Consider the following 12,534-nt stretch of genomic DNA (forward strand, 5'->3'; position numbering starts at 1 on the left):
AATGAGGCAGAGTATGAGGCCCTCTTATACGGATTGCGCAGGGCCATTTCACTCGGTGTCCGTCGCCCGATGGTCTATGGCGATTCAGATTTAGTGGTCAACCAAGTGATGAAGGAGTGGGACATGAGAAGCCCAGCCATGACTGGATACTGCAGTGCAGTGAGGAAGCTGGAAAAGAAGTTCGAGGGGTTGGAGCTCCATCATATACCCCGACTGAAAAATCAAGCAGCTGATGATCTAGGAAAGATAGGTTCCAAGAGAGGAGCCATTCCGAGTGGTGTGTTCTTGGAGCATATACACACTCCGTCAGTCAAAGAAGATCCTTTCACCGAAGAAGCTCCACAGCCCAAGAGTGCCACAGATCCGACTGAGGTTGAAGTCCCAGCAGTGGTCGACTTGGTCATGGAGGTCTTGGTGGTCATTCCCGACTGGACAGTTCCGTATATCGCGTATATCCTGAGAAAAGAGCTTCCGGAGGATGAGGAAGAGGCTCGACAGATCGTCCGTCGATCTAAAGCCTTTACCGTAATCAAAGGACAGTTATATAGAGAAAGCGCGACTGGAGTTGGTCAGAAGTGCATAACACCAGAAGAAGGTCAAATCATCCTTAATGATATCCACTCGGGGACCTGTGGTCATCATGCGTCCTCTCGGACCATCGTGGCCAAAGCATACCGAGCCGGATTTTACTGGCCAAAGGCGAATGAGATGGCAAAGGAAATAGTGGATAAGTGCGAGGCATGTCAGTTCTACTCGAATATGTCGCACAAGCCTGCATCAGCTCTGAAGACCATTCCACTCGTCTGGCCTTTCGCAGTATGGGGGTTGGACATGGTCGGTCCTTTGAGAACAGGTCGAAGTGGCTTCACGCATGTACTGGTGGCAGTCGACAAGTTCACCAAGTGGATTGAGGCTAAACCAATCAAGAAACTTGACGCCGGTACTGTTGTTAGCTTCATCAGGGAACTGATATTCAGATATGGAGTTCCGCACATCATCATTACGGATAATGGGTCGAACTTTGACTCGGAGGAATTCAGGGATTTCTGCAACTCTCAAGGCACACGAGTCGACTACGCTTCAATCGCCCATCCGCAGACGAATGGACAAGCAGAGCGAGCCAATGGCCTGATTCTCAAGGGATTGAAACCCCGACTGATGCGTGATCTCAAGCATGCAGCTGGAGCGTGGGTCGACGAACTTCCCTCGTTGCTTTGGGGACTGCGGACCACACCTAATCGATCGACCGGAAGAACTCCATTCTTCTTGGTCTACGGAGCTGAAGCAGTCTTGCCGAGTGATCTTCTCCACAATGCTCCTCGAGTTGAGATCTACAACGAAGCAGAAGCTGAACAAGCGCGGCAGGACGCAGTCGACCTTTTAGAGGAAGAAAGGGAGATGGCTCTGATCCGATCGACCATCTACCAACAAGATTTGCGTCGTTTCCACGCCAGAAATGTGAGGGGTCGAGCCTTCCAGGAAGGAGATTTAGTTCTCCGAGTGGATCAGAAGAAACATCACAAGCTTGCTCCTTCTTGGGAAGGACCCTTCATCGTCACCAAAGTTCTCCACAACGGGGCGTACCGTCTTTACAACGTCGAACATAATATCGACGAGCCCCGAGCTTGGAACGCGGAACTACTCCGCCCATTTTACACTTAAGTTTATCACTCGGATGAGTTGCAATAAAGTACTCCTGTAGTTCATGGATTTCAAAATAATAGTGTCATAGTTCCTCCATAATTTTTGTCACTTTTTATTTTGTCCAATAAAACTTTCCCCTCAGTGGGTTTCTTAGCCGCGAATCCGTTTCGCCTAAGTTTGTAAAAATCCTTACCGAGTGGTGAGCTAGACTCCCACTCGGAGGCTTAGCTGCGAATCCGTTTCGCCTAAGATTAAATAAAATCCTACCGAGTGGTAAGCCAGACTTCCACTCGGGGGCTTAGCTGCAGTCCAAGTACTCGCCTAAGTTATAAAAATCCTACCGAGTGGTAAGCCAGACTTCCACTCGGAGGCTTAGTTGCAGTCCAAGTACTCGCCTAAGTTATCAAAATCCTACCGAATGGTAAGCCAGACTTCCACTCGGAGGCTTAGCTGCAGTCCAAGTACTCGCCTAAGTTATCAAAATCCTACCGAGTGGTAAGCCAGACTTCCACTCGGAGGCTTAGCTGCAGTCCAAGTACTCGCCTAAGTTATAAAATTCCTACCGAGTGGTAAGCCAGACTTCCACTCGGGGGCTTAGCTGCAGCCCAGTGCTCACCTAAGATATAAAAATCCTACCAAGTGAAGAGCAAACCTCTCACTCGGGGGCTTAGCTGCAGCCCAGTGCTCGCGTAAGATATAAAAATCCTACCGAGTGAAGAGCAAACCTCTCACTCGAGGGCTTAGCTGCAGCCCAGTGCTCGCCTAAGATAAAAAAAATCCTACCGAGTGAAGAGCAAACCTCTCACTCGGGGGCTTAGCTGCAGCCCAGTGCTCGCCTAAGATATAAAAATCTTACCGAGTGAAGAGCAAACCCCTCACTTGGGGGCTTAGCTGCAGCCCAGTGCTCGCCTAAGATATAAAAATCCTACCGAGTGAAGAGCAAACCTCTCACTCGGGGGCTTAGCTGCAGCCCAGTGCTCGCCTAAGATATAAAAATCCTACCGAGTGAAGAGCAAACCCCTCACTCGGGGGCTTAGCTGCAGCCCGGCGCTCACCTAAGTGGGTTAAGGAATAAGTCGACTGCAGTGAGCATCTTGCTTTGAACCTGCAAAAGACATTTCAAGCCAAAAGCAATCATATTCAAACATCAAATTCAAGTTCGGAACGATACCTAAGGAACCGAAAGTGCTCAGGCGCTAAGCCTGTTAAGGTTTATTGGTTACAACTCCACTCGGCATACCGAGGCAAATTTAAAGCGTCGAGCTTAAAAGAAGTTTTTTACCCCTCCTGTGGAGGGCTAGAAGGTGCAACAAACTCATCAAGATCAATTCCATCCGCGGTCCGAGTGGCAGCATCAATGAAAGTTTCCATAAAGGACCTGAAGTCGTGTTTCTTGGTGTTGGCCACCCGGAGGGCCGCCAGCTTGTCTTCTTGCGCATCTTTGCAGTGGACTCGGGCCAGACACAGAGCAACATCTGCACTGCACCGAGCCGAGGACTTTTTCCACTCCTGCACTCGACCAGGGACCGTGTCCAAGCGAGCCATCAGCGACTGGAGGTCGTTCTGGAGTGTCTCCCTGGGCCAGAGCGTTGAGTCGATGCGAGATGTGGCGACCTTCAGCCTTGCAAGATAGTCCACGACAGCTGCAACACGGGACTCCAGTCGGATAACATTCATGGCAACTTCATCGTTCACCGGAGAATTGACGGGGTCAAGGTTTGGTTCCAGCCGGCTAGTCTCTTCTTCAAAGTCTTGACAAAATTCTGCAAGGGCGATCACCGAGTCAAGGCAATGGTCGAATGGAAAAATCACAGTTGAAAATGATTGTTGAGCGTAAAGGTTTACCTTCAAGCATAAGGAACAGCTTCTTGGCAAGACCACTCAGGAAGGCCTCCAGATCATTTTTCTTCCCAAGAGCAGCTTTCAGATTGGTATTTTCTTGTTCAAGCTTGGTGACTGAAGCTAACTTCTCGTCAGCAAGCTTGATCTTCTCAGCTAGTTCAAGGTCTTTTTTCTGTTGGGCCTCCTTCACCTTACCTGCAATTTACAGCAAGATCAGATTTTGAAACAAATAAAGGGAAAAATCAGTCGTTGAGGTCTCACCAAACATACCTTTGGTCTCCTCCTTTGCCTTCGTCAGATTCTCCTGAGCCAGCTTCAAATCCAGCTCGAGCTGAATGTGCTTGTTTTCCAGCTCAGTGTAGCGAGCCGCAAGGTCACAGGATCTCTGCGAAGAATCAATCGACTAAATGTCAAAGATAATTCACTTCCGAGTGGAAAAGGAAAAATCATTCGTTTCTAAGACTACAGCCGAATACAAGCATTCGACCGTAGTCTCGGGGACTACACCCAGTGGGTGCACTCAGCGTGCCCCCACTAATCCTATTGAAGACAGAGTCGACCAGTCGACCTCAAAAAAAAACAAGATGTATTCTTTAAGACTGTAGTCGACTGCAAGCAGTCGACCACAGTCTCGGGGACTACACCCAGTGGGTGCACTCAGCGTGCCCCCACCGGTTTGCGAAATCCAGTCGCCATAGTCGAATGACGGAAAGACTGAACTTATAAAGCCTAAGGCCGACTGCCAGCAGTCGACCTTAGCCTTGGGGACTACACCCAGTGGGTGCACTCAGCGTGCCCCCACCGGTTTGCGAAATCCATTCGCCATAGTCGAATGACGGAAAGACCGAACTTATAAAGCCTAAGGCCGACTGCCAGCAGTCGACCTTAGCCTTGGGGACTACACCCAGCGGGTGGACTCAGCGTGCCCCCGCTAACACGGAGTTTAAATCGACACACCCACTAGGTGATTACTATAAATTCTGGAAAGAAAAGTTTTTGATAGCATATCCTAACAGAACAAGCGGTGGTCGACTGACCTGAACATTGCTTTGAAGGGCGGAACTGGCGTCATAAGCTGCCTGGCTCGCATCCCGGATGGTCTTCAACTGCTCCATCATGATCCCTGCCTGGCGCATCGCCTCCTTCGCGGCGCCAGCTTGGTCCTCTGGGACGTGGTGCGTCATGAAGAGGGAGGGCTGCAGAGCACTCGTCAGTGGATCTGCGAAGGACACAGTGTGTCGAGTGGTGTTCTCGTCCTCCGCGACCAGAGTCTCAGGCACCGTCACATGCTGGGGCACCCTGCCGGCAGACGCTTTCCTACTCCTTCTGTGCTTCAGCGGTTCCTCATCTTCATCATCATCAGGGAGAGTGATAACAACATTGGATGGAGCTACAGAAAAGAATCAGAATTAGAGATCATGAGTCAGTCGACTAGAAACGGTGTTAAGAGTATAGTACCAGGTTTTGAGGTTGCTGCGTCCTCCATCTCATGGTCGTCAGCCCGGGCTGAGGTCTCAGAAGTAGCAGCACTGCAACTCCAAAGAATCAGTCGACTAACTCCAGCGCCAACCAGAGATAAAGTTCGCACAAAACAAGAAGACTTAAGCAGCATGATTACCCTGATATGGTGGGGATGGACACCTTCATCTTCGGCAGGAGCTTGGTCGGCTTTGACGGGGCCGCCCTGGGCTGCTTCGACGCCTTTTCAGTCGGCGCCGGAGAGGTGGTCCGAGGGCGCTTGGTCGACTGTGTAACAGTCGCAACCCCCTTGCCACGTTCAGTCGCAGGGTCATGGATAAGCTTCGACCGCCTTTTCGAGCGCGGTGGTGCGACCTCCTCCTCCTCCTCTTCTTCGTCCTCATCATCATCATCATCATCGACATCGTCATCATCATCATCCTCAGCGGCGTCCGAGTCCCACTCCTCCTCCTGGCTCTCGCCCCCGCTCGCTTCTCCCTCCTCAGTCGGAGCCTATGCTCCATTGGGCATCGAGTACAGCTCAGTGAGGACCTGATAGACATCAAGACAAAGATCAGTCGACCAATCGGCAGAGAAAACAGAAATAAATGTGACAAGAATACAATGGGAACTGGAGCAGACATACCTTGTTTGGATCACTGTGGTGGTCGAGTGGAGGAATCCTTCTGGCTCCACGAGGGTTATCCTTGTTCCCAGTAACAGCGGCCATCCACCTTTCCAGAGTGGCATCATCGACTGCTTCTGGATTGACCCGAGTCTCATCCTCAGTCCCGCGGTACAACCACATTCAATGGCTCCGGAACTGAAGAGGCTGGATACGACGCCTAAGAAAAACCTCCAGGAGATCCATACCCGTCACTCCCTCCCGAACCAACTGAACTACACGCTCCATCAGCATCTTCATGTCAGCTTTCTCCTCCGGAATCACCTTCAGAGAGGAGGGCTTGTTCACTCGGCCCATGGTGAACTGAGGGAGTCCACTCGACTGCCCCGGCGTCGGCTGATCCTGGCAGTAGAACCAGGTCGACTGCCAGCCTTTGACTGACTCGGGAAATGTCATGGCTGGGAAGGTGCTCTTGTTCCTCACCTGGATCCCCAGACCCCCACACATTTGGACAAATCGGGTTTTTTCATCGCCTGGGCTCGCCTTCTTCACGGTCTGAGAGCGACACGTGAATATGTGCTTGAACAAGCCCCAATGCGGTCGACAACCCAGAAAACTCTCACACATGGACACAAACGCGGCAAGATAGGCGATAGAATTCGGGGTGAAGTGGTGGAGTTGCGCTCTAAAGAAGTTCAAGAAACCACGGAAGAAAACGCTCGGCGGCAAAGAAAATCCGCGGTCGACATGGGTAGCCAGAAACACGCACTCACCCTCTTCCGGCTGGGGCTGCCACTCTTTCCCCGGAAGCCTTGCAGCTCCATGAGGGATCAGGCCCTCGTTGGCCATGTCGAGGAGATCCGTCTCCGTGATGGTCGATTGGATCCAATCTCCCTGGACCCAGCCTTTCGGCAGGCGAGATCTAGACGAAGACCCGCCGCGACTGGTGGATCTCCCCTTCGCCTTCTCCGTCGCCGACGCCTTCTTCGCGCGTTCCAGCGCCGCCGTCTTCTCCTTGACCATGGCTGCCGGCGAGACGCGCGAGGAGAAGTTGTGCGGAGGCGAGAGCGAGCGCGTTGGGCGGAGACGAAGGAAGCAGAGAGAGAATGCTGAGACACTGCTCAAAAAACCCTCGCCGGGCGCATTTATAAGATCCCTTCCAAGTGGATGACAGGTGGGCCCAGTCGATCTAATCATATCCTGAAACAGTTGCGCGGACGTGATACGTGGCGAGAAAAGCGACGCGGGGATCGAGGCGTCTATGCCCTGTCCCATCCAAGCGCCACGGTCCGCCCCGCTTCGCGCGCTTCCCCAAATTTCGTATCCCGCGGAATCCGCGAATGGCAGATCGGTCTGCCAGACGCGGGATTTCCTGCGATCCGTCGCTCGGAAATCGGCGAAGTCCAAAAGATCACTCGACGAAGGAAAAGAATGGATCGAGTCGACTGAAGAAAAGTTGTTCACTATCAACAAAGAGATTTTTTGGTTCAAAACAACGCACGACCAGTATGCGAAGGCTAATCGGAAACAGCATCAACTCCTTCATCACTCAAGCCTCAATCCATTCGGGGGCTAATGATGGAGTCATGTACCTAGGGTAGGGTCACAGACCTGATCTAAGTACCCTGCCCAAGGACACCCTTAGAAGAGATCACCTTCCAGTCGACCAACGAGGGACTCACTCGACTGACTTGAAGGACTCGACCACGAAGACTCACTCGACCACCAGAAGGTCAAGAGGCACTCTGCACTGCAACGGTCTGTAATTAAGTAGACTTTATGATAGTAAAGACACTTTATGTGGGGCGTTACCAGTAACGCCCCGGACTTAATGTACCTTAAACCCTTCATTACGTGGGTTGGCTGGGGTCCTGGCGCACTCTATATAAGCCACCCCCCTCCACATGCAGAAGGGTTCGGCACCCTGTAATCCATATACACATAATCCACTCGACCGCCTCCGGGCTCCGAGACGTAGGGCTTTTACTTCCTCCGAGAAGGGCCTGAACTCGTACATCTCTTGTGTTTACAACCTCTCCATAGCTAGGACCTTGCCTCTCCATACCTACCCCCCACTCTACTGTCAGATTTAGATCCACGACACCGGCCCCGGCGCTCGCCCCTGACTCTGGCGCCGGCACTAGCCCCCGACCCCGGCGCTCGCCCCCGACCCGGCCCTCGACCCCGACCCTGGCGCCGGCGCTAGCCCCCGACCCGGCCCTCGCCCCCGACTCCGGCGCCGGCACTCGCCCCCGACCTGTTGGCCCTCGCCTCCCTCCTCTCCCCTCCCGGCCGTCGTCGGGCCTGCCTCCTCGCCCCTGCACCCTCTGTAAACCCCCCCTCTCTCTGCTAGGGTTCTTCGGTTAATTTACTTAGGTTTTAGTTAGGGCAGTATGTTAATTAGGTTATCTATTTAGTTATGAATTTAGCTAGGTTTCAAAATTAGTTAAATTTATATGCAAATTTGAACTGGACATGTGATATGTGCATATGTCATGTTTTGGACATATCATATTTGGAAAATGATCCGAGTGGCCTATGTTACACCGGAATGTTGATTCATTTCCGTTCCGGTGAATTTCAGGCGCTCGATATGTCCATTTTTTAGCAAAGGTCATGCCGAAATTTCCCGTGAATAAAGGCATGATTTGTGCTACATAGTTGGCATATCGAGTGCTGGCACATAGATTTCTTTTTATGTCATTTCTCATTTATTCATACTTTTAGAAATAAATGAGGACACTTAATCATAGGAAACATGTCGAACAACGAAGAAACTGGGCCTTCTGACCAAGATGCAGAAAAGATGGATTATGAGGGTGAACAAGAGTACCTCGACTATTTGACTGCTAAGCAAGGTTTGCAGGTCGGCCTCGATGATGCTACTGACGCCGACATCGACACCGACGGCGCCGGCATCGAGACCGGTGGGGAAGGTACCGGCGGGGAAGGTACCGGCCCAGATGCCGCTACCGGAAAGAGGAAGCATAAGAAGCAGAGGATACGAAAACCTAACAAACTAGGGATTGGACGACTTGTGATCACGAAGATGGCACCTGGCAAGTTTGAGCCGTTAGAGCCGGAAGAACCTCGCAAGTGCTATGGGAACCAAGTAGGATGCATCCTACGGGAATGAGCGAGCATCAACGACAATGACTTAAGGAGTAAAGAACATTTGACGCAGTTGCTCCTAACGAAATTGCACAAGAGATTCAAGTTCCCCGACCGGGATGATAACATAGAACAACCGTGGGATGATCCGAAGATGAAAAAGATTAACAATCACGCCATGGGCATGTTCAGCAATGATTTGGCCTCCTGGAAAGGGAGGGTGAAACGAGCTATTGAGGCTGATGAACCCCTGTCCAAGATTCTGGAGGAAAATCCGACACTTACGGAAGAGGAGTTCGAAAAGTTCAAGGACACTTGCGCTACCGAGGCAGCCAAGGCTAAGGCTGCAAAATTCAAGAGCCTTCAGCAAAGGAACACGGGGAAGCATCGCCTCGGAAGCCGTGGCTACCTCGGTAAAAGGCCCATATGGGATAAGGAGGACGCGGAACGTGAAGCCGCGGGTCTCCCAGACCCCTTCGCGAAGTTCACCAACCCCTTGGAGCATAACTTCATCAGGGCCCGCTACAAGTGGGACAAGGAGAAAAAGGTTTTTTACACAGACAAGATCACGAGGAAATTGATTAGACAACTGGAGAAGCAACACCGGCTTGCAGCCGAAAGCCCTACTTCTCCGATGAGGCCCAAGTGGGACACCCCTCTCAACCGAGCCTTGAACGAACTTAAGGGACTCCATTTGGACCAGCGGCCGCAATATGGTCGTGTGCACGGTGCTGGAGACGGCGCCACGTGGAAGGTGTTTTACAATGAGGGCCCGGAGGCCAAGAAGCAGAAAAAGAAGTTTAGTCAGGCGGACATCGACGTGAAGGTGAAGCTTGCGGTCGAGAAAAAAGCAGCTGAGGACGCGAAAAACGCAGCCGAGGACAAATATGAGTTGCTACAGCAGGCAGTCAATGCAGCTGTAACTGCCTGCAGAAATGATTTTGCTACTAACTTGGTTCCAGTTATCATCAACTGGGCGAAGGAAAATCCAGACAAGACGGTACATGATTTCCCGTTGCCCAGTTTCGTTGGGAGCAACTCCATGAACAACAACACCATCGCACCATCACTTGCTCACGCAACCGGGCCTCCTTTCGCAGCCTCTCCCGCTCATAGCAGCCCGTCCTCAGTCTTAGGCGCGCTAGGTGGGCCTTCGTCTTTGGCTGAGCTCGACGCCGTCATGGTAATTACATGTCGCACCAACATATATATATATAATATTCCATTTTTGTTGCCTTTCGGTTGTTTTACGCCACAGACATATGTGTTTGCAGGCGAAAGAAACCCCGTGCACCATACTCTACTTGATCAAAGGCCAGAAGGTGGACGTGGGAAAGGGGATGATAATGGAACCCTCTCAACGCACGTTCCACAACTAGCCGATCCCCGCTGGGCACTTCAGGGTTAGCTTGACCAGTGTGAAATCAGGGCACGAGGATTTGCCTCCTCCAGTACAGCATGTGGGAGCGGACGACGAGACCCCGCCGTGGATTGGAAGCTGCAAGAATTGGGTGCTGCTATGGCCGAAGAATCTTATTCATCTGGAGCCGGCCGAGAGCACACCAATAACTACCACACATCAACAAGCATGTGCGGAGACCACCACCCCGCCTACGCAATTACCAGCTCCTGTAGTGCCGGGTGAGAGCGGCGGACGACATGATGAAGGGGGTGCAATAGTACTGGCTGATGTAATTTCTCCTGTAGAACAGAGAATGGATGATGAGACGGAGGTCGACCCTATGGATTACCTCAATACAAACGCGTATGACTGTGACATAGATATGATGAGTCAACCATATGACGAATCGGGCTATCAGCTTGCTAACGAGGATATGGATGATATGCCCGGGCAGGGTCGTACCATGGATTGCAAAAAGTCTCTCTTCATGAATCCTCACAGGACACGCCTGAAGATGCCGCCTCAAAACAGGCTCAACTAGCCGGGCGCGAGGGTTGCACAGTACTTAGCCCGGGAACACTGGGGCAGGGGTTAAGGAAGGGTCTGGAAGGTGTGCCCAAGAAAAAGGAGAGGAAGAGATCGGGGAAGGTAACTGCCTCCAAACAAGCCAGAGCACATAGCAGCCAGACGATCCATTCTGAAGAGCATGTACCCGTGAAAGGTGCGGTCATGTTCCATCTCATGGGCGAGCCGATGCTACCGCCGAAACCGCTGGAGGCACTATCAGGGGATCTCAGGAGACTGCACGACCATGTGCTGTCGACTGAGAAAAGCCTACTAGCCTCAAAGGATCTAGGATATCTGACATACGCGGCTCGTGGGCCTGAGGGGAAGTGCTACGTTGACACACGGCCCGCGGAGGTGTTCTTCCTGCGGTTTGGCCATATCTTTGAGATGTTTCTAACAAGGCGGCTTGATTTTACTATCGTCCGCCTTTTTGCGCTACATATGAGCTCCGTCATGAAGAGTGAAGAAGTCTCGCAAATCTGTGTGGCGGATCCGTACTACATGCACGAGTCTTTCTTGAGTCTTGGCGACTTTGAGCGTGAAACTGCTAGGGAGTACCTCTAAAACTTCATGGTACAGAATAAGGACCGGGAAATTGTCCTCGTGCCTTATCATCCAAAGCAAGTCAGTTCCGGACAACCCTTTCGTACATTTCAATCATTCCTTCTCTCTCATATGGGGAATAATTTGAGGTGTCTTTTCCCCGCAGCAACGGGCGCGCTGTCCTTATCGTTCTTTACCCGCATGTCTCCCACGCCGTGTATTTTGACCCTTCCAGAGACTACGAGAAAAAAGACTACACCCACATAATGAATATTCTAGATGATGCTCTCCAAGGCTTCAGCTTTAGAGGTGGCCATGTGCAGATCAGGAAACAAAGGAACAAGAAGATGGGTTTCGCGCATAAAACTAACTTCTCCTGCATCCATGTCCCAAAACCAAGCAAGAAGGATGGATTCTACATCGTCCTTCTCATGATTCAGTTCAACAGGGATCACCAAAAGCTTCGCATTAACAGCAGAAATGATGATCATATCCACAAGTGGCTAGAATCTCATGGAGAAGCGGATTATAAACTTAGAGATGACTTCTTTCGCATCCAAAGCGACATTGCGATGATCATCATGAAAGAAGTCGTCGATGAGAAGGGGATGTTCCACCACGGCCCTATGTGCGAGCTGACGTCCGAACTCGCATAGGCATGCAACGTCTAGACCTCACGCCGTTCAAGAAGCTAGGGTTCGTCCTCGATGATATGGAAGGATGGAACTTCTAGTGATTTATTGATTCCGATGATGATGATATGTGTCGGTTGAACTTGTATACTTTTTGTAGCGATGAAACTTTGTGATGTCCACGGTCCCTGCCGAACTTGCGTAACACTACTTTGTTAGTTTGCGTACGATGACCTGCGTACCTCTAGTTAATTAATTTGCGTACTGTATGTTGCATCTAGTTGCTAACCCTTTCTTTTTCGGTGTTGCTCTAGTATATTTTGTTGCATATATATGATTGTACATCCGCTTCATGAACATGCATCTCTAACAGGTTCCTAGTTTCTTGATGGCGAGATGGAATTGCTATGTCGTGTACAAAGGGAAGGTTCCGGGGGTGTACAACGAGTGGCATGAGTGTCAGGCACAAGTGGATGGGTTCACGGGCGCCAGCCATAAAGGCTTCAAAAGCAGACAAGAAGGAGAAGCTAGTTACTTGAGGTTCACGCTAGCGCGAGAGAGGACTCGTAACCGCCACCTCATGTACTGCATAGTTCCGCTCTCACTCATAGTGATAGCACTTCTTGCGTATACCTTTGTTTAGATGAATGACGTGTTGTAGTTGCAAGTATTCGAGACTTGCATGTATCACTATTTTCGAGATGATGACA

This window comes from Triticum dicoccoides, chromosome 7B (genome assembly GCF_002162155.2).
Source record: "Triticum dicoccoides isolate Atlit2015 ecotype Zavitan chromosome 7B, WEW_v2.0, whole genome shotgun sequence".
NCBI classification, from domain to species: domain Eukaryota; kingdom Viridiplantae; phylum Streptophyta; class Magnoliopsida; order Poales; family Poaceae; genus Triticum; species Triticum dicoccoides.